This window comes from Pseudophryne corroboree, chromosome 1, assembly GCF_028390025.1.
Source record: "Pseudophryne corroboree isolate aPseCor3 chromosome 1, aPseCor3.hap2, whole genome shotgun sequence".
Classification (NCBI taxonomy): domain Eukaryota; kingdom Metazoa; phylum Chordata; class Amphibia; order Anura; family Myobatrachidae; genus Pseudophryne; species Pseudophryne corroboree.
This window is the reverse complement of record NC_086444.1, coordinates 801408786-801431041: the sequence shown is the minus strand read 5'-3', so window position 1 is coordinate 801431041 and position 22256 is coordinate 801408786. Positions and strand designations below refer to the sequence as shown.

The following is a 22256-nucleotide window of genomic DNA, read 5'->3' as shown; positions in this document are numbered from 1 at the left end:
TCCGTCATCAGTCATTACATAATAAATATATATTATATACCTGTCCGGCTGCAGTACTAGTGATATTATATATATATATATATATATTGATTTCATCTCATTATCATCCAGTCTATATTAGCAGCAGACACAGTACGGTAGTCCACGGCTGTAGCTACCTCTGTGTCGGCAGTCGCTGGTCCATCCATAATTGTATACCACCTACCCGTGTTTTTTTTTTTTCTTTCTTCTTTATACATACTACTATAGTAGCTTACTGTAGCAGTCTGCGGTGCTGCTGAGCTGACAGTGTCCAGCAGGTCCGTCATCAGTCATTACATAATAAATATATATTATATACCTGTCCGGCTGCAGTACTAGTGATATTATATATATATATATATTGATTTCATCTCATTATCATCCAGTCTATATTAGCAGCAGACACAGTACGGTAGTCCACGGCTGTAGCTACCTCTGTGTCGGCAGTCGCTCGTCCATCCATAAGTATACTAGTATCCATCCATCTCCATTGTTTACCTGAGGTGCCTTTTAGTTGTGCCTATTAAAATATGGAGAACAAAAATGTTGAGGTTCCAAAATTAGGGAAAGATCAAGATCCACTTCCACCTCGTGCTGAAGCTGCTGCCACTAGTCATGGCCGAGATGATGAAATGCCAGCAACGTCGTCTGCCAAGGCCGATGCCCAATGTCATAGTACAGAGCATGTAAAATCCAAAACACCAAATATCAGTAAAAAAAGGACTCCAAAATCTAAAATAAAATTGTCGGAGGAGAAGCGTAAACTTGCCAATATGCCATTTACCACACGGAGTGGCAAGGAACGGCTGAGGCCCTGGCCTATGTTCATGGCTAGTGGTTCAGCTTCACATGAGGATGGAAGCACTCAGCCTCTTGCTAGAAAAATGAAAAGACTCAAGCTGGCAAAAGCACCGCAAAGAACTGTGCGTTCTTCGAAATCCCAAATCCACAAGGAGAGTCCAATTGTGTCGGTTGCGATGCCTGACCTTCCCAACACTGGACGTGAAGAGCATGCGCCTTCCACCATTTGCACGCCCCCTGCAAGTGCTGGAAGGAGCACCCGCAGTCCAGTTCCTGATAGTCAGATTGAAAATGTCAGTGTTGAAGTACACCAGGATGAGGAGGATATGGGTGTTGCTGGTGCTGGGGAGGAAATTGACAAGGAGGATTCTGATGGTGAGGTGGTTTGTTTAAGTCAGGCACCCGGGGAGACACCTGTTGTCCGTGGGAGGAATATGGCCGTTGACATGCCTGGTGAAAATACCAAAAAAATCAGCTCTTCGGTGTGGAAGTATTTCACCAGAAATGCGGACAACATTTGTCAAGCCGTGTGTTGCCTTTGTCAAGCTGTAATAAGTAGGGGTAAGTACGTTAACCACCTCGGAACATCCTCCCTTATACGTCACCTGCAGCGCATTCATAATAAGTCAGTGACAAGTTCAAAAACTTTGGGCAACAGCGGAAGCAGTCCACTGACCAGTAAATCCCTTCCTCTTGTAACCAAGCTCACGCAAACCACCCCACCAACTCCCTCAGTGTCAATTTCCTCCTTCCCCAGGAATGCCAATAGTCCTGCAGGCCATGTCACTGGCAATTCTGACGAGTCCTCTCCTGCCTGGGATTCCTCCGATGCATCCTTGCGTGTAACGCCTACTGCTGCTGGCGCTGCTGTTGTTGCTGCTGGGAGTCGATGGTCATCCCAGAGGGGAAGTCGTACTCGTAAGCCCACTTTTACTACTTCCACCAAGCAATTGACTGTCCAACAGTCCTTTGCGAGGAAGATGAAATATCACAGCAGTCATCCTGCTGCAAAGCGTATAACTAAGGCCTTGGCATCCTGGGTGGTGAGAAACGTGGTTCCGGTATCCATCATTACTGCAGAGCCAACTAGAGACTTGTTGGAGGTACTGTGTCCCCGGTACCAAATACCATCTAGGTTCCATTTCTCTAGGCAGGCGATACCGAAAATGTACACAGACCTCAGAAAAAGAGTCACCAGTGTCCTAAAAAATGCAGCTGTACCCAATGTCCACTTAACCACGGACATGTGGACAAGTGGAGCAGGGCAGGGTCAGGACTATATGACTGTGACAGCCCACTGGGTAGATGTATGGACTCCCGCCGCAAGAACAGCAGCGGCGGCACCAGTAGCAGCATCTCGCAAACGCCAACTCTTTCCTAGGCAGGCTACGCTTTGTATCACCGGTTTCCAGAATACGCACACAGCTGAAAACCTCTTACGGCAACTGAGGAAGATCATCGCGGAATGGCTTACCCCAATTGGACTCTCCTGTGGATTTGTGGCATCGGACAACGCCAGCAATATTGTGTGCGCATTAAATCTGGGCAAATTCCAGCACGTCCCATGTTTTGCACATACCTTGAATTTGGTGGTGCAGAATTTTTTTAAAAACGACAGGGGCGTGCAAGAGATGCTGTCGGTGGCCAGAAGAATTGCTGGACACTTTCGGCGTACAGGCACCACGTACAGAAGACTGGAGCAACACCAAAAACGCCTGAACCTGCCCTGCCATCATCTGAAGCAAGAAGTGGTAACGAGGTGGAATTCAACCCTATATATGCTTCAGAGGTTGGAGGAGCAGCAAAAGGCTATTCAAGCCTATACAATTGAGCACGATATAGGAGGTGGAATGCACCTGTCTCAAGCGCAGTGGAGAATGATTTCAACGTTGTGCAAGGTTCTGCTGCCCTTTGAACTTGCCACACGTGAAGTCAGTTCAGACACTGCCAGCCTGAGTCAGGTCATTCCCCTCATCAGGCTTTTGCAGAAGAAGCTGGAGACATTGAAGGAGGAGCTAACACGGAGCGATTCCGCTAGGCATGTGGGACTTGTGGATGGAGCCCTTAATTCGCTTAACAAGGATTCACGGGTGGTCAATCTGTTGAAATCAGAGCACTACATTTTGGCCACCGTGCTCGATCCTAGATTTAAAACCTACCTTGGATCTCTCTTTCCGGTAGACACAAGTCTGCTGGGGTTCAAAGACCTGCTGGTGAGAAAATTGTCAAGTCAAGCGGAACGCGACCTGTCAACATCTCCTCCTTCACATTCTCCCGCAACTGGGGGTGCGAGGAAAAGGCTCAGAATTCCGAGCCCACCCGCTGGCGGTGATGCAGGGCAGTCTGGAGCGACTGCTGATGCTGACATCTGGTCCGGACTGAAGGACCTGTCAACGATTACGGACATGTCGTCTACTGTCACTGCATATGATTCTCTCCCCATTGAAAGAATGGTGGAGGATTATATGAGTGACCGCATCCAAGTAGGCACGTCACACAGTCCGTACTTATACTGGCAGGAAAAAGAGGCAATTTGGAGGCCCTTGCACAAACTGGCTTTATTCTACCTAAGTTGCCCTCCCACAAGTGTGTACTCCGAAAGAGTGTTTAGTGCCGCCGCTCACCTTGTCAGCAATCGGCGTACGAGGTTACTTCCAGAAAATGTGGAGAAGATGATGTTCATTAAAATGAATTATAATCAATTCCTCCGTGGAGACATTGACCAGCAGCAATTGCCTCCACAAAGTACACAGGGAGCTGAGATGGTGGATTCCAGTGGGGACGAATTGATAATCTGTGAGGAGGGGGATGTACACGGTGATATATCGGAGGATGATGATGAGGTGGACATCTTGCCTCTGTAGAGCCAGTTTGTGCAAGGAGAGATTAATTGCTTCTTTTTTGGTGGGGGTCCAAACCAACCCGTCATTTCAGTCACAGTCGTGTGGTAGACCCTGTCACTGAAATGATGGGTTGGTTAAAGTGTGCATGTCCTGTTTATACAACATAAGGGTGGGTGGGAGGGCCCAAGGACAATTCCATCTTGCACCTCTTTTTTCTTTAATTTTTCTTTGCGTCATGTGCTGTTTGGGGAGTGTTTTTTGGAAGGGCCATCCTGCGTGACACTGCAGTGCCACTCCTAGATGGGCCCGGTGTTTGTGTCGGCCACTAGGGTCGCTTATCTTACTCACACAGTTACCTCATTGCGCCTCTTTTTTTCTTTGTGTCATGTGCTGTTTGGGGAGTGTTTTTTGGAAGGGCCATCCTGTGTGACACTGCAGTGCCACTCCTAGATGGGCCCGGTGTTTGTGTCGGCCACTAGGGTCGCTTAGCTTAGTCATCCAGCGACCTCGGTGCAAATTTTAGGACTAAAAATAATATTGTGAGGTGTGAGGTATTCAGAATAGACTGAAAATAAGTGCAAATAATGGTTATTGAGGTTAATAATACTTTGGGATCAAAATGACCCCCAAATTCTATGATTTAAGCTGTTTTTTAGGGTTTTTTGAAAAAAACACCCGAATCCAAAACACACCCGAATCCAACAAAAAAAATTCGGTGAGGTTTTGCCAAAACGCGGTCGAACCCAAAACACGGCAGCGGAACCGAACCCAAAACCAAAACACAAAACCCGAAAAATTTCAAGTGCACATCTCTAGTATTTATGTGTTGTAGTTGGGGTGTATTCAAGATCAGTTCTGGCTATTAGTGGTCAGCCCCATCACTGTCCTGGTTCCTGATGATGTTGATGATAATAAACTGTATATCTGATGATGCAACAGACTTGGATAATTAGCAGAATAGCTGATTGTGACAACATATTGAGTTTTTTCCATGATGAAGGATAATACTGCTCCAGAAGTACTACCCATAGCACAGATGATGTTTTTTCATGTCATGGTGCAAATGCTTCTTCTGAAATGATGATCTCTGTGGTCTGCGGCTTTTCATGTTTAATGTGCTACATGTTCCCATGCTCCTTGTACAGCACAAACATGGAAAACTACGCAGTCATTTTGAGGTACAAGATACAGATGGAGCCTCCGTTGTTATTGCTCCCACTGTGACTAGGTGCGCCCGCCTGGGCGCACTTAGTCACTGTGAGCATCTCTGCTGGGATGGGTGTGCGCGGCCAGAGACACTCCCCATTCACTTGAATGGAGAGCGTCCCCATCAGGGTGAGCGCATGCGCCCAGACAGAGACGCTTACAATGGAAAGTGTCTCTGTGAACTCCCAGCGTTACTAGGCGGACAGTTCGCCTAGATACGCTGGGAGTGCATGCCTGCGCCTCAGCCATTTGTATTTAATTGCAATTGAAATCCTGGCAGTGGGGATCACGACAGTTAGGAGATCAACAGCAGAGTCACAACTGATTGTGGTATTTTCACCCTAACCCACCCCTCCCGCAGCCTAACCCCCCATCCCCTCCTGCAGCCTAACCCTAACCCCCCATCCCCCCGCAGCCTAACCCTCCCCCTAGTGCCTAACCCTAACCCCAGTACTTGCCTCCAGGATCCATCGGAATTATGACTGTCAGGATCCCGATGCTGGGATTTTGACTGCATCCCAGTAGCAGAGATTGTGCCTATGCCTATATTTTCAGAGGGATGCCATTGTACTGGGTTTTGTAGACATTTATAATGCATGTATACTAATGCCTTATGCCGATTGGTAAGAAGCGGTGACTATGAAATAGTTTTATATAAGAAGGCAAATGTGTCTTAAAAAAAACAATTTTTGGGGGGCGTGGCTTAGCTGTGAGAGGAGACAGATGTGCTGGGCCCGGGCTCCTGCATAAGATCAGTATTTTAGCCCTTACTGGCCCTTTTTCCTGCTCCTTGGGAACCACCACCTGATCACTAAGGCCCCCCTGTACTGGGTTAGGTGGGTCTGCGGAGCCGGCGGGTGCCCCCTGTGCCGTGCGGGTTACGGCCTACCTGCCTGGAGGGAGCCGGGGACTCGCGCTGGACTCTGCCCGGACCGGAGGTGACGCTGCGGGGCGTCAACAGGGACAGCAGATGGCGACAGCCCTTCCTTTGCCTCCCCTGCAGCCCCTTCACCTGCTACATGCCCGCCTGACCTGTGCGGCATCCCTGCTGCTAGCCGCGACGCCCGCTGAGAGGATCGGTGAAGCGGGAGAGAGAGTGCGCGGCTGCGCCCTTTGACCAGACTGCGACGGGCACTGCTTCCTGCCTCCGGCACTCATCTTCCGCTCTCCGCTGCCGCACACTACGGAGGAGTCCCGTGGCTGCCGGGACGATCACCGCTACCACCAACGTTGCTGGAGGGAACAGGGAACACGGAACACAGCACCCTCACTGCTGAGGCCTGGGGCTGGGGCCTGGCAGCGCCATTTTACATCCTGGCAAACGGCCACTATACGGTGCTGCTGCTTTCTGGGGCAATATTGCCCTGAACTACAGGTCAGTTTATTCAACCATATTCAACCCTGCTTGGCTCTTCAGTTGATTAACCTCTTCATATGAAGCATCCCCTCTATCTCTCCGCCCCTTGGTGACTGTTATGCTGTTTTAAAGGGGGAATGTCAGGCATCGTTATTTGGAAGCCCAAGGTGCTCGTCTTCATCTTCACCCTCCATCTTTATCTGATTATCTCCCCATCACTGCACCCGATAGTTGGGGGCCGCAGGGAGACCCTCCTCTTTCTGGGCCGAGATGATGTAACCATCCGCGTGATGTTCTGATCTCTCCCTCACTACTGATGCTGTGATACCGCTCCTAGCAAATATCAAGCTGGCATAAGTTTGTTTATCCTCCTGTTTCCGATTTATCTCGTCAACGGCTACTGCGGTGGGGTATACCTTCCGGTATGATGCCGCCTAAATGCCAGAAAGATCAGACCCCCCGGCTCGCCCAGTCGCCTTCTTCAAACAGTCTCCAGCATCCCAGGGTCCGAAAGGTCCTATCATATCGGATTCCCACTCCAAGCACTCCCCAGAACGTGACGACGTGTCCACGACTCCCCGTGTAAATCAAACAAAACTCTCACAACTGGATGATGATGCGCCCCTCACACTCGGCTCTATGCGGCAACTTCTGGCTTCTTTCAAGGACGATATAACGATGGAAGTTAAGACGGCGCTACAATGCTGTCAGCAAACGGTCATTGTCATAGGCCAGCGTACAGATCACCTCGAGAATAAGTGTGAGGAGGTGGTGAAGTCCCACAATGAGGTGATTACTCAACTCGAGGAGCTTCAGGCTGAGGTCGCAGACCTGCGACGGAAGACCTGTGACCTTGAGGACAGGTCACACCGAAACAACATAAAACTCCGCGGCATCCCAGAAACGGTTTCCAACTCGGACCTCAAACAATTTGCGACAGACCTCTTCATGAATCTCCTTCCTACCAACTCCATCGATGATTTCCTCATTGATCGCATCCATCACCTCCCGAAGGCTAAAAATGCTCTGAAAGATGCTCCGAGAGACACTTTGATGAGGATGCACTATTTCCATATCAAGGAACAAATCCTGTGGGCAGCTATGTGACCGGATCTGCCGGCCTCAACCCTGGGAGATCTACAAGTATACGGAAACCTCTCAGCAGCCACTCTGGCTATGCGACGCTCATTCTACCCGGTGACCACAGCAATAAGAAGAGCTGATATTCTCTATCGCTGGGGATTTCCGATCAAACTACTTACGATAACCACACCAGAGGCTGAACTGAAACTTTTGGATTCCTGGAAATTGGAGGATACATCCGAAAAGGCACCTAAAACCCTTAAATTGGCTCAAGAGTGGTCAATTGCTGGCAACTCACTATGAAGAACCACTGCTACAACCAGGTTGTATGTCACTGCTGGACTTGATTTTCTTTTCCTTCTCTGCATTAGTGTAGGCCGTTATTCTTCTCTCTCGGTCAATGCTTTGGATAGTTACTGAGCATGGTATTTATTAGAGATGAGCGGATTCGGTTTTACTCGGATTTACTCGGTTCTCAAAACGACATCTTATTGGCTCACGGATGTCACGTGTTTTGGATAACCAATCAGATGCCGTTTTGAGAACCAAGTAAATCCGAGTAAAACCGAATCCGCTCATCTCTAGTATTTATACATGTATACGTGAGGTATAAGTTCAGTTATGAATGTTCACGCTGTATTATCTTCTCCGTGCCCTTACTGCCCCGTGTATACCTATAATCTTCTACTATTATTCCTGTTTCTTCTACCACTTTCTACGATGACCCATGGCATTGCCCGGGAACTTGCACTTATTCTATGTCTCCTTGATATTGCTGCTATATGCTGATTGTTATAGGAGTGAGGGAGGGTATCTCCCCACACCACACCATGACCCCATGTGTTGCCTATTTAGGCAACCTTGCTTGGCATCCTTGTGATGCCTACTATGTTTTCCTCCTTAACTATTTCTCCCCCTCTTTCTGTCTTTCCAAGTTTTGGTACACAAGTACTCTCGTATGTCTCGTTATAAAGTTTATGTATATAGATTGATTTTTGCATTGTCAGCTGAGATGCTTAATGGTTATTGTTCTCTCCTTGAACGTGAAAGGGCTGAATTCACCCAACAAATGGCGGCTAGCCCTACGCCACTTCGTAAAATGTAAAGCACAAATAGTGGCCTTACAAGAGAACCACTTCATGTCTATTTCTCCACCCTCCCTTAAGGACAACAAATTCCCCATCTGTTATATGTCCAACGGTCCTAAGAAAAAAGCTGGGGTTGCTATTTTATTTTCTAGTGCATGCAATTTCTCTCTAGACCATCAAATTTCAGACCGGGAAGGTAGATACCTCATCCTGACAGGTAAACTGGGGGACAAACCAATCACTATAGCCACGCTGTATGCGCCTAACACCAGACAAATACCCTTCTTCAGGAAATTCTTTAAAACCCTTCAGACGCACCTGTCGGGTGCTTTGTTATTGCTGGGGGACTTTAACATAGATCCTCGACCCGTTCTACCTCCAGTGCAAGCTCGCTCCGAGATAACTCCCATTCCTTCCGGAATATTGTACACGAGTATGACCTCTACGATGTCTGGAGGGCCAAAAATCCGGCCTGTAGGGATTACTCGTTTTTCTCCCCAGTACATGGCTCTTTCTCTAGGATCGACCTAGCAATATCGGATAAGTGGACCCTCCAACAGATTTCGAAGGCTTCTATCCTGCCAGTATCATGGTCCGATCATTCTGCCCTCTCTATTCATTGGTACCTCCGTCGCACTAAAACCTCACCTACCCTATGGCGTCTTGGAGACTATCTCCTCACAAATGCTGACGCTAAACGATCTATTACGCAGGCCCTTTCCATGTATATCGAAACCAATATCCCGGCTGACACGTCCGTATTTACACACTGGTGTGCCCTTAAAGCGGTGGTTAGGGGAGCAGCAATTCAGGCGGCTGCCTATATCCGTAGAACCTCCCGTGAACAACAGATAGAACTCGAAACCCACCTTAAAGATTTAGAAAACCAACTTAAGACGAACCCGTCTAATAAGAAAATATATCGGTACCTGATGCGGGCCAGAGATGAGGTAAATAAATTATCTCTGAATGAGGTTCACAAAAACCTTTTCCGATTGCGACAAAAGTTCTATACGCAGGGGGACAGGGCTGGTAGAATGCTTGCCCGCAAGTTGAGGGGGAAGACCGCTAAGGAGAGGGTGAAGTCCATTATCAATCTAAATAACATCAAAATAACTGACCCGTCTGCAATTGCTGATGCCTTTGCCACATACTACTCCACCCTCTACAACTTAAAAGACGAAGCATCTATCCCTCAACCCACACCAGCTAATATTGCGGCCTTTTTGAAGGATATACATCTCCCCTCCCTTGACCCAACCACTCTGCAGGCTTTGAACCAACCCTGTTCCCGTACAGAAATTAATCATGTTATTGAATCACTCCCGTTAGATAAAGCACCAGGCCCTGACGGGTTCATAAATAAATTTTATAAATGCTTCAAAGACTCCCTTACCCCTATTCTGGACGAAGTCTATAATCATGCCTCATCTGTCGGGAATTTCCCGGTAGAAATGTTGGAGGCTCGTGTAGTTGCCTTTCCCAAACCAGGGAAGAATCCCGCTATGATGCCCAATTATCGCCCCATAGCTCTGCTAAATACAGATTTAAAAATCTATGCAAAACTATTAGCCAACAGACTCAACCCTCTCCTCCCCTCTCTCGTCCATTGTGATCAGGTGGGATTTGTCCCTGGCAGACAGTCCTCCGATAACACTAGATGAGTAATAAATGTGATGGACGCCTTCTCTACTTCAGACACTCCTTTATTGTTGCTTTCGCTGGACGCGGAGAAGGCGTTCGATCGCCTCCATTGGGGGTATCTGCAGGCAGTTCTATGTAAGTTTGGACCTCCATTTTAGCTTTATACTCTAATCCCTCGGCAAGGGTGTGTGTGAATGGACTCCTCTCTCCTTCCTTTTGGATCACGAACGGCACATGTCAAGGGTGCCCCCTGTCCCCGCTAGTGTTTGCTCTGGCAATAGAGCCTCTAGCTGAGAAAATAAGATATTCGACCCTACTTAAAGACGTAGATTATTTAGGACAATCACATAAGATATGTCTATTCGCAGATGGTGTCCTCTTGACACTCACTAACCCTACTATTTCCCTGCGAGCTTTACACACACTCTTGACTGAATATTCTCCAGTATCCTATTACAAACTTAATAATACTAAGACGGAGGCACTCCCTATTAACTTTCCACCCCCCCCCCCCTCTTATCCGCGTTGAAAACTACATACTCGGATTCCTGGCAGGATAGAAGCCTCAAATATTTGGGGATTCATATTACCCAGAAGTTGGACGATTTGATATCCGCTAACTATCCCCTGCTATTACATAAATTTACCATTCTGGTCTCCGACTGGATGATGCAACATGTTTCATGGTTAGGGCGAATAGCTGCACTGAAGATGACGGTCCTCCCCAGGCTCATGTATTTATTTCGGGCCATCCCTTTTCTCCTACCTATCTTCTGACTAAATTTAATGCTATATTCAACTCTTATGTATGGAAAGGTAGGAAACCGAGGCTAGCCAGGAAAATGATGATCCGGCCCAAACGAGAAGGAGGTCTAGCGTACCCAGATATACATTCCCATCAATTAGCATGCCGACTCGCACAAATAGGAGCCTAGTATTCACACCCCGCACATAAATCATGGGTGCACCTCGAACAAGGACTCATTGCCCCGCTCCCCCTGACAGACGTTCTGTTACTTCCGAAGACTGAGGGTAAATTATTAGTCACAAGATCTCTCACTGTCCAATCTACTCGGAAGGCATGGTTGGAGGTGGTGCATAGAGGAAGCGATATAACCCTCCCCACCCCTGCCCTCTCACTGACAGGCATAGCCTCCCTAATACCTGACCTGAGATTCGACTCCTGGATATCAAGGGGAATTCTGTCACTACAGGATATAATGGTAGACAATACTCTGCTTTCTTTTGTCCAGATACAGGAAAGATTCTCATTGCCGCACGGGGAATTTTATAAATATTTACAACTTCGACATTGGCTTCACGAGGCTTCCGTTTCCCCCCACACCCTATCCCCATTGCCTAAGCTTATCCGGAGTTTCCTTAATACGGGGGAGTGCAGGGGAGGCATCACTAAATGGTATAACTATATTATCAACCCCCAACCACTACAGAAAGCTCCCTTTCAACTGAAATGGGAGACGGACCTTAGATGCTCCATCTCGGAGGAGGAATGGGAGACGGTTTTTCAAACCTGCTGTAAAGTATCTAAATGTATTTCACATATAGAATTATTTTATAAACTCCTCCATCGTTTATATTTCGGGTCTGGGACTCAGGGTCGACAACAAAAAGGTCGACACACCTTAGGTCGACACACCTTAGGTCAACACCAATTGGTTGACACACCTTATGTCGACATGGACAAAAGGTCGACATGGACAAAAGGTCGACAGGAACAAGGTCAACATGGAAAAAGGTCGACATGAGTTTTTTATGTTTTTTTGGTGTCGTTTTCTTCGTAGAGTGACCGGGAACCCCAATTAGTGCACCGCGTCCCCTCGCATGGCTCGCTTCACTCGCCATGCTTCGGGCATGGTGCCTTTGCTCCGCTCCGCTTCGCTCGGCACAGATTACCGTTCCAATCGTAGTCCACGTGGATCGTTAAGTATGAAAAGGTTCCAAAAAAGAAAAAAAACATAAAACCAAACCGCAAGCCACAATTCCGGATTCACAAAACCCAGTCCCCGTGACAGTCAGGTAGGCAAGTACTGTATGTGTATGGGGCCCCCAAGATTTCTGTTGCCAGCCCTGCCTGCAGTGCACATGGTTTTGCCCATTAGCTAACAAATATTCTGCTGCGATCAGATTTGAATTAGGCCCTGAGTATGAAGCTTTCTTTATTTGTGAGCACTGCAATGTAATTGTATTCAGTTTCAGTGATATAACACATATGGGCATTTTTTTCAGTGTGTGCTACCAATGATCAAATGCAATCATCGACTGTCAGGGAACACAGCTCTGCAGCGTGAGGTGAGCACTGAGAGCAAGGGGGGCCAGCCCAGGGGCGCAACTTGGGCCAGGTAGAAGCCGCACCCCTGCACCAATGGTAGCTAAGCCTTTTCAATACATTAATACTTTTAAATATGAGCAGAATCCAATAAAGAGTCGAGGGGCATTTTATGAGAGGAGGGGGCACTTCTGCAGACTCTGGGCGGCCCCCTCCTCTCCACGGCGCTGTAGGCTCTGGCATTGAGCTGGAATCTACTGCGCATGCACCAGTCTCCAGAAACGTGGTGCCCACCATGGTCCGGAGACAAATTTTGTACCGGCGCATGCGTGGGTGGCCATTTTATGTGGGATTTTTACCATGGCTTCTGTGGCTGCAGGAGCAGCAGTACCCGAAACAACATGGGTGCAGTGTGTGCGGTGTGGGACACCCTGGACCCAGGGGCTTGTGTGCACTGCACACATTGCACCGATGATAGAAACGCCAATGAAAGAGTCTCTGATCACCTTGTAAGATCAGAGTAGTCTTAAAGACTACCCAACTTACCTTTTCACATAGGCAGGAATTATAGGCCGGAGTCCACTTTGGTTATAAAGACCACTCTGATTATATCCTTAACTAGGGTGGTGTGACCAATCGCTAGCACAGAGCACACATGCCCTGTGGAACCTGCTGCATCCACCCACAATTGCTAATCTGTGTATGCCCCACCACTGCAACTGTCTACTGCCTGTTGGCCGCTGAAATGTATAATAGTAGCGGCGCACCCGGCCCCTTCTTTACTAATATACAGTACAGCTGTTGCACATGCCCCTCCCCATATACCATAGTGAAGTCCTGCCTCAACAGTCTAATTCACTGACCTCTGTCGCGGCCTCCCCGGCTCCCATCTGTAGACACACTTACTGGAAGAGTGCTGCATATAGCGAGGTGTCTAGATCGAAATTCAATAGGTTGACCCCATATGGTCGACAAGCATTAGGTCGATATGATCAAAAGGTCAACAGGTAAAAGGTAAACAGTGCTTATTGTCAACAGGTATAGGTTAAAAGGTCGCCATTAGAGATGTGCACTTGAAATTTTTCGGGTTTTGGTTTTGGGTTCGGTTCCGCGGCCGTGTTTTAGGTTCGACCGCGTTTTGGCAAAACCTCACCGAATTTTTTTTGTCGGATTCGGGTGTGTTTTGGATTCGGGTGTTTTTTTCAAAAAACACTAAAAAACAGCTTAAATCATAGAATTTGGGGGTCATTTTGATCCCAAAGTATTATTAACCTCAAAAACCATAATTTCCACTCATTTTCAGTCTATTCTGAATACCTCACACCTCACAATATTATTTTTAGTCCTAAAATTTGCACCGAGGTCGCTGGATGACTAAGCTAAGCGACCCTAGTGGCCGACACAAACACCTGGCCCATCTAGGAGTGGCACTGCAGTGTCACGCAGGATGGCCCTTCCAAAAAACACTCCCCAAACAGCACATGACGCAAAGAAAAAAAGAGGCGCAATGAGGTAGCTGTGTGAGTAAGATAAGCGACCCTAGTGGCCGACACAAACACCTGGCCCATCTAGGAGTGTCACTGCAGTGTCACGCAGGATGGCCCTTCCAAAAAACACTCCCCAAACAGCACATGACGCAAAGAAAAAAAGAGGCGCAATGAGGTAGCTGTGTGAGTAAGATAAGCGACCCTAGTGGCCGACACAAACACCTGGCCCATCTAGGAGTGGCACTGCAGTGTCACGCAGGATGGCCCTTCCAAAAAACACTCCCCAAACAGCACATGACGCAAAGAAAAAAAGAGGCGCAATGAGGTAGCTGTGTGAGTAAGATAAGCGACCCTAGTGGCCGACACAAACACCTGGCCCATCTAGGAGTGTCACTGCAGTGTCACGCAGGATGGCCCTTCCAAAAAACACTCCCCAAACAGCACATGACGCAAAGAAAAAAAGAGGCGCAATGAGGTAGCTGTGTGAGTAAGATAAGCGACCCTAGTGGCCGACACAAACACCTGGCCCATCTAGGAGTGGCACTGCAGTGTCACGCAGGATGGCCCTTCCAAAAAACACTCCCCAAACAGCACATGACGCAAAGAAAAAAAGAGGCGCAATGAGGTAGCTGTGTGAGTAAGATAAGCGACCCTAGTGGCCGACACAAACACCTGGCCCATCTAGGAGTGGCACTGCAGTGTCACGCAGGATGGCCCTTCCAAAAAACACTCCCCAAACAGCACATGACGCAAAGAAAAAAGAGGCGCAATGAGGTAGCTGTGTGAGTAAGATAAGCGACCCTAGTGGCCGACACAAACACCTGGCCCATCTAGGAGTGGCACTGCAGTGTCACGCAGGATGGCCCTTCCAAAAAACACTCCCCAAACAGCACATGACGCAAAGAAAAAAAGAGGCGCAATGAGGTAGCTGTGTGAGTAAGATAAGCGACCCTAGTGGCCGACACAAACACCTGGCCCATCTAGGAGTGGCACTGTCACGCAGGATGGCCCTTCCAAAAAACACTCCCCAAACAGCACATGACGCAAATAAAAATGAAAGAAAAAAAGAGGTGCAAGATGGAATTGTCCTTGGGCCCTCCCACCCACCCTTATGTTGTATAAACAGGACATGCACACTTTAACCAACCCATCATTTCAGTGACAGGGTCTGCCACACGACTGTGACTGAAATGACGGGTTGGTTTGGACCCCCACCGAAAAAGAAGCAATTAATCTCTCCTTGCACAAACTGGCTCTACAGAGGCAAGATGTCCACCTCATCATCATCCTCCGATATATCACCGTGTACATCCCGCTCCTCACAGATTATCAATTCGTCCCCACTGGAATCCACCATCTCAGCTCCCTGTGTACTTTGTGGAGGCAATTGCTGCTGGTCAATGTCTCCACGGAGGAATTGATTATAATTCATTTTAATGAACATCATCTTCTCCACATTTTCTGGAAGTAACCTCGTACGCCGATTGCTGACAAGGTGAGCGGCGGCACTAAACACTCTTTCGGAGTACACACTTGTGGGAGGGCAACTTAGGTAGAATAAAGCCAGTTTGTGCAAGGGCCTCCAAATTGCCTCTTTTTCCTGCCAGTATAAGTACGGACTGTCTGACGTGCCTACTTGGATGCGGTCACTCATATAATCCTCCACCATTCTTTCAATGGTGAGAGAATCATATGCAGTGACAGTAGACGACATGTCCGTAATCGTTGTCAGGTCCTTCAGTCCGGACCAGATGTCAGCATCAGCAGTCGCTCCAGACTGCCCTGCATCACCGCCAGCGGGTGGACTCGGAATTCTGAGCCTTTTCCTCGCACCCCCAGTTGCGGGAGAATGTGAAGGAGGAGATGTTGACAGGTCGCGTTCCGCTTGACTTGACAATTTTGTCACCAGCAGGTCTTTGAACCCCAGCAGACTTGTGTCTGCCGGAAAGAGAGATCCAAGGTAGGTTTTAAATCTAGGATCGAGCACGGTGGCCAAAATGTAGTGCTCTGATTTCAACAGATTGACCACCCGTGAATCCTTGTTAAGTGAATTAAGGGCTCCATCCACAAGTCCCACATGCCTAGCGGAATCGCTCCCTTTTAGCTCCTCCTTCAATGCCTCCAGCTTCTTCTGCAAAAGCCTGATGAGGGGAATGACCTGACTCAGGCTGGCAGTGTCTGAACTGACTTCACGTGTGGCAAGTTCAAAAGGTTGCAGAACCTTGCACAACGTTGAAATCATTCTCCACTGCGCTTGAGACAGGTACATTCCACCTCCTATATCGTGCTCAATTGTATAGGCTTGAATGGCCTTTTGATGCTCCTCCAACCTCTGAAGCATATATAGGGTTGAATTCCACCTCGTTACCACTTCTTGCTTCAGATGATGGCAGGGCAGGTTCAGGCGTTTTTGGTGGTGCTCCAGTCTTCTGTACGTGGTGCCTGTACGCCGAAAGTGTCCCGCAATTCTTCTGGCCACCGACAGCATCTCCTGCACGCCCCTGTCGTTTTTTAAAAAATTCTGCACCACCAAATTCAAGGTATGTGCAAAACATGGGACGTGCTTGAATTTGCCCAGATTTAATGCACACACAATATTGCTGGCGTTGTCCGATGCCACAAATCCACAGGAGAGTCCAATTGGGGTAAGCCATTCTGCGATGATCTTCCTCAGTTGCCGTAAGAGGTTTTCAGCTGTGTGCGTATTCTGGAAACCGGTGATACAAAGCGTAGCCTGCCTAGGAAAGAGTTGGCGTTTGCGAGATGCTGCTACTGGTGCCGCCGCTGCTGTTCTTGCGGCGGGAGTCCATACATCTACCCAGTGGGCTGTCACAGTCATATAGTCCTGACCCTGCCCTGCTCCACTTGTCCACATGTCCGTGGTTAAGTGGACATTGGGTACAACTGCATTTTTTAGGACACTGGTGAGTCTTTCTGACGTCCGTGTACATTCTCGGTATCGCCTGCCTAGAGAAGTGGAACCTAGATGGTATTTGGTAACGGGGGCACACTACCTCAAGAAATTGTCTAGTTCCCTGTGAACTAACGGCGGATACCGGACGCACGTCTAACACCAACATAGTTGTCAAGGCCTCAGTTATCCGCTTTGCAACAGGATGACTGCTGTGATATTTCATCTTCCTCGCAAAGGACTGTTGGACAGTCAATTGCTTGGTGGAAGTAGTAAAAGTGGGCTTACGACTTCCCCTCTGGGATGACCATCGACTCCCAGCAGCAACAACAGCAGCGCCAGCAGCAGTAGGCGTTACACGCAAGGATGCATCGGAGGAATCCCAGGAAGGAGAGGACTCGTCAGAATTGCCAGTGACATGGCCTGCAGGACTATGGGCATTCCTGGGGAAGGAGGAAATTGACACTGAGGGAGTTGGTGGGGTGGTTTGCGTGAGCTTGGTTACAAGAGGAAGGGATTTACTGGTCAGTGGACTGCTTCCGCTGTCGCCCAAAGTTTTTGAACTTGTCACTGACTTATTATGAATGCGCTGCAGGTGACGTATAAGGGAGGATGTTCCGAGGTGGTTAACGTCCTTACCCCTACTTATTACAGCTTGACAAAGGCAACACACGGCTTGACAAATGTTGTCCGCATTTCTGTTGAAATACTTCCACACCGAAGAGCTGATTTTTTTGGTATTTTCACCAGGCATGTCAACGGCCCTATTCCTCCCACGGACAACAGGTGTCTCCCCGGGTGCCTGACTTAAACAAACCACCTCACCATCAGAATCCTCCTTGTCAATTTCCTCCCCAGCGCCAGCAACACCCATATCCTCCTCATCCTGGTGTACTTCAACACTGACATCTTCAATCTGACTATCAGGAACTGGACTGCGGGTGCTCCTTCCAGCACTTGCAGGGGGCGTGCAAATGGTGGAAGGCGCATGCTCTTCACGTCCAGTGTTGGGAAGGTCAGGCATCGCAACCGACACAATTGGACTCTCCTTGTGGATTTGGGATTTCGAAGAACGCACAGTTCTTTGCGGTGCTTTTGCCAGCTTGAGTCTTTTCATTTTTCTAGCGAGAGGCTGAGTGCTTCCATCCTCATGTGAAGCTGAACCACTAGCCATGAACATAGGCCAGGGCCTCAGCCGTTCCTTGCCACTCCGTGTGGTAAATGGCATATTGGCAAGTTTACGCTTCTCCTCCGACAATTTTAGTTTAGATTTTGGAGTCCTTTTTTTACTGATATTTGGTGTTTTGGATTTTACATGCTCTGTACTATGACATTGGGCATCGGCCTTGGCAGACGACGTTGCTGGCATTTCATCGTCTCGGCCATGACTAGTGGCAGCAGCTTCAGCACGAGGTGGAAGTGGATCTTGATCTTTCCCTAATTTTGGAACCTCAACATTTTTGTTCTCCATATTTTAATAGGCACAACTAAAAGGCACCTCAGGTAAACAATGGAGATGGATGGATACTAGTATACTTATGGATGGACCAGCGACTGCCGACACAGAGGTAGCTACAGCCGTGGACTACCGTACTGTGTCTGCTGCTAATATAGACTGGATGATAATGAGATGAAATTAATATATATATATATAATATCACTAGTACTGCAGCCGGACAGGTATATATATTTATTATGTAATGACTGATGACGGACCTGCTGGACACTGTCAGCTCAGCAGCACCGCAGACTGCTACAGTAAGCTACTATAGTAGTATGTATCAAGAAGAAAGAAAAAAAAAACACGGGTAGGTGGTATACAATTATATATATATTATATACAATTATATATATATATATATATATATATATATGTATATATATATATATATATATATATATATTAAACTGGTGGTGATTAATTAAACTGGTGGTCAGGTCACTGGTCACACTATCAGCAACTTGCAAGTAGTACTCCTAAGCAGACAATCACAATATATACTGGTGGTCAGTGTGGTCACAATGGCAGTGTGGCACTCTGGCAGCAAAAGTGTGCACTGTACGTTAAAATATGTACTCCTGCTCTCAGACTCTAACTGCTCCCCACTGTCTCCCCCACAAGTCAGATATACAGTCACACTATCACTTCAGCAAGTAGTAGTACTCCTCCTAATGCTCCCCAAAATTACTAAAGTAAATACTGTGTCTCTCTCTACTCTAATCTCACTCTCTTCTCTATAAACGGAGAGGACGCCAGCCACGTCCTCTCCCTATCAATCTCAATGCACGTGTGAAAATGGCGGTGACGCGCGGCTCCTTATATAGAATCCGAGTCTCGCGATAGAATCCGAGCCTCGCGAGAATCCGACAGCGGGATGATGACGTTCGGGCGCACTCGGGTTAACCGAGCAAGGCGGGAAGATCCGAGTCGCTCGGACCCGTGTAAAAAATTTCCGAGGAACCGAACCCGCTCATCTCTAGTCGCCATGACAATGGTCAACACACACTGTTTTTGCAAAAAATACCCAGAGATGTATTGGGGAAAGATTTGCAGGAACAAAGCTCTATCCCTGCATGTGATAGGTCCCTCCAGCAAGCCCAGGTAATTAGTACCCGTCCCCCTCTCTCGGCACCAGGGACTATGTAATAGCTTATTGTTTTTCCTTTTAATATCCTTTAATATTAAAACTTATTTGTAGCTTACTACATCTTGACAGGTTTACTTGTAATGTAGTTAAGATATACACTTTGTTTGTCTATATTATTCTTTGCCAGTTCTCTACTCTCCACCAGTGCACCAGAGGAAAACTGCCACTAAATTCCAGATTTATATATGGTTTTAAGTCTGGAGAAATTCTTTTATTTTGATTGTCAAAAGTTTTTTTTTCAACATTTAACAATTATATTTAGAATTGGGATATCTTGTACACATACCAAGCACCAGGTTCCCTAAACTCTACTGTTTACTTTCAGGAACTACTTTTTGGATGATTCATTTATAAAGAATCATTAATTCATCCAATTCTGGCCACACAGGAGGCAATTTGTTGACTTCAACTAAATGCAAATGGCTAGCAGATTGTGAATGCTCACTATAGCACAGACGCTACAACAAGTTGGCGTTATCAGCCTACTGAAAGCATGCTGGCCTCATTACTGGTAATTAGAGTTAATCAACAACAGTTGTTTTGGCCAAGATATAGATCAGCCATAAGAACTTGCCTAACAAGATCTGTAATAAGAGTAATGGAGGATGAAAAAAATCCTGATTAAACTAGTATGTTACTCATTGATATGAACAGATGATCTAGCTCCACTCTCCCATACACGCTTTATAAAAACAGTAATTACTATTCATTATTCCACCATCATTAGATATGTCACAACAATACCATAATCATATATGTATTGGTAGAATTAATATAGAATTATAATGATTTTCACTGATGCAGGTACTCTGCACTGAATCCAACATTTACTGAAGCTTACAAATTAGTTTTATTTATGCAGAAGAAACCAAGAACCACCTTGCCCGGGGTCAGACTTATCTGGCTCTTGTTTATGTCCAAATATAAGCTGAGCAGCTGCCACTATGCCCACATCTCATTGAAACCATTCCCTCCATGTGTTTTCATGCATTACTAGGAAACTATGGCTACAGTGAAGTTTTGGGGACATACAATCACACAAATAATACAATGATTTTGTGAGCTGAAATTAAAGTGATCATTACGTGATGGAAATATACTGTGGTTTACATACAGCTCTTGCATACAGAGATAATAGAAACCTTACCATCTGGACCAGAGGAATTATAAACTTAAAGTGCCGTATTTCTCAACTCCAGTCCCCAAGTACCCCCAACAAGGCATGTTTATGGATTTCTTTAATCATGGCCATGTGAGTTAATCTGTTTTGCTGGGTCAGTAATTATTCCACCTGCTTTCACTGATAGAAAGCCTAAATATATGCTCTGATGGGGGTACTTGAGCACTGGAGTTAAGAACCACTGACATAGTGTGACGTGATTTAAACTGAGAAAATAAGGGGGCAATGTATCAAGCCTTGGAGAGAGATAAATACCAACCAACCAACCAACCAACCAACCAACCAACCAACCAACCAACCAACCTCCTGTTGTGTGAGGAGGACACTCCTTTTGACAGTACCTTAATGTTATTAAGAATGGAATTGATTTTTGTGTGTACCAACTACTGTACCTGTGATGTTAAATTATGTACATGTGATACTATAATTAATTCAACTGCCTTGACTCCATGGGCTACAACCTGACACCTATCTACAGTACAGTCCTCTTTAGGGGTCTTTTGGTAAAAGATACAGAAACTCTCTCCTATGCCTGATGTCTCATTAGTACTCAGAAAAATCTTTTTGTAAGACTTAATAAACGGGATGCAGTTAATTTACCGAGATAACTGTGTGACAGATATTACAATTTTCAACTTATATGTAGCTATTATCATTGTGCTATGATCTCATGTATTAATTTCTAGCAATTTTGCTATTTAATACAAAGAACAGAGGTGGAACTACCACCGATGCAGCTGGTGCAATGTACTGAAGCCTGCTGCAACAGAGGGGCCCTTAACCAATGGATCCATCAGGAGCAGTAATAATGAGTCAAGCGGGCCAAAACAAAAAAGGAGGTGGTCTCTTCCCTTCTGTCAGCTCCTCATCTCTGCCACTGTGACTCTGAGCAGTATGAGTGAGCCCTGCTGCTACCACCTGCAGATTGTACTGATGCTACCATGCACACTGGCAAACTTAATGAGGGTGAGGCAAGCAGGGCATATGCCCTGGGCTCAGTGTTGATGGGGGAGTCAGACACAGGGCTGTATTACTTTTACACCACGGTTCACTTTTTAACTTATGCGGCCGTTCGGGCAGCTTATGCAAAGCCTTCACGGCCTTATCAGTAATTACATTTGCGATCAGTAAGATTCTGCAGAGCTGCGTTTTCCCTTCACACCTTCTGACATGCTCGAGCAGCTGGCATCTGCACTCTGCATCGCTGCAGTCTTCCTATCTAGCCCTGCCTCTGATGACCTAAATTAACCACAGGAACCAGATATGCTCCTTGCTTTACTTAAGACTGCGCTGCTGCTGGCAGCACATGAATGAATGAACCAACCCCCTTCACTCGGTCTTGGACACAACAGCAGAGGAGCAAGATAAGTGGAGTTGGGGGTGGAGAGTGTCACAACTTCAATAAATATATTAGAGTAGGCAGGGGACACATGTTAAATAAATATATTATAAGGGGGGACAGGAGGCACAACTTAAAAATATAAGGGGGGCAGGAGGCACAGCTTAAATATGTAAGGGGCAACGTACAATGTAAGATGTATATAAAGATGACACAACTTAATTAAACATTGAGGGGGGAATGTGGTATAAATTAATGAAAACATACAATTAAACATAAAAGGGGACAGGTAGCACACATTAAACATTATACGAAATGAATTAATGAAATACCATATATTATTAAATATATGCCCCTTATG

The 22256-nt window shown here is 46.8% G+C and overlaps 1 long non-coding RNA gene across 1 annotated transcript in view; it reads right to left on the bottom strand.

The window, feature by feature from the left end:
• Positions 1-20581, bottom strand: part of LOC134948276 (uncharacterized) — a 61453-nt gene extending 40872 nt beyond the window's left edge. The window contains exon 1 of the long non-coding RNA XR_010182940.1: positions 20524-20581. This is a non-coding gene — a long non-coding RNA (uncharacterized LOC134948276). The remainder of the gene's footprint in view (positions 1-20523) is intronic.
• Between the last annotated feature and the right edge of the window lie 1675 nt (positions 20582-22256).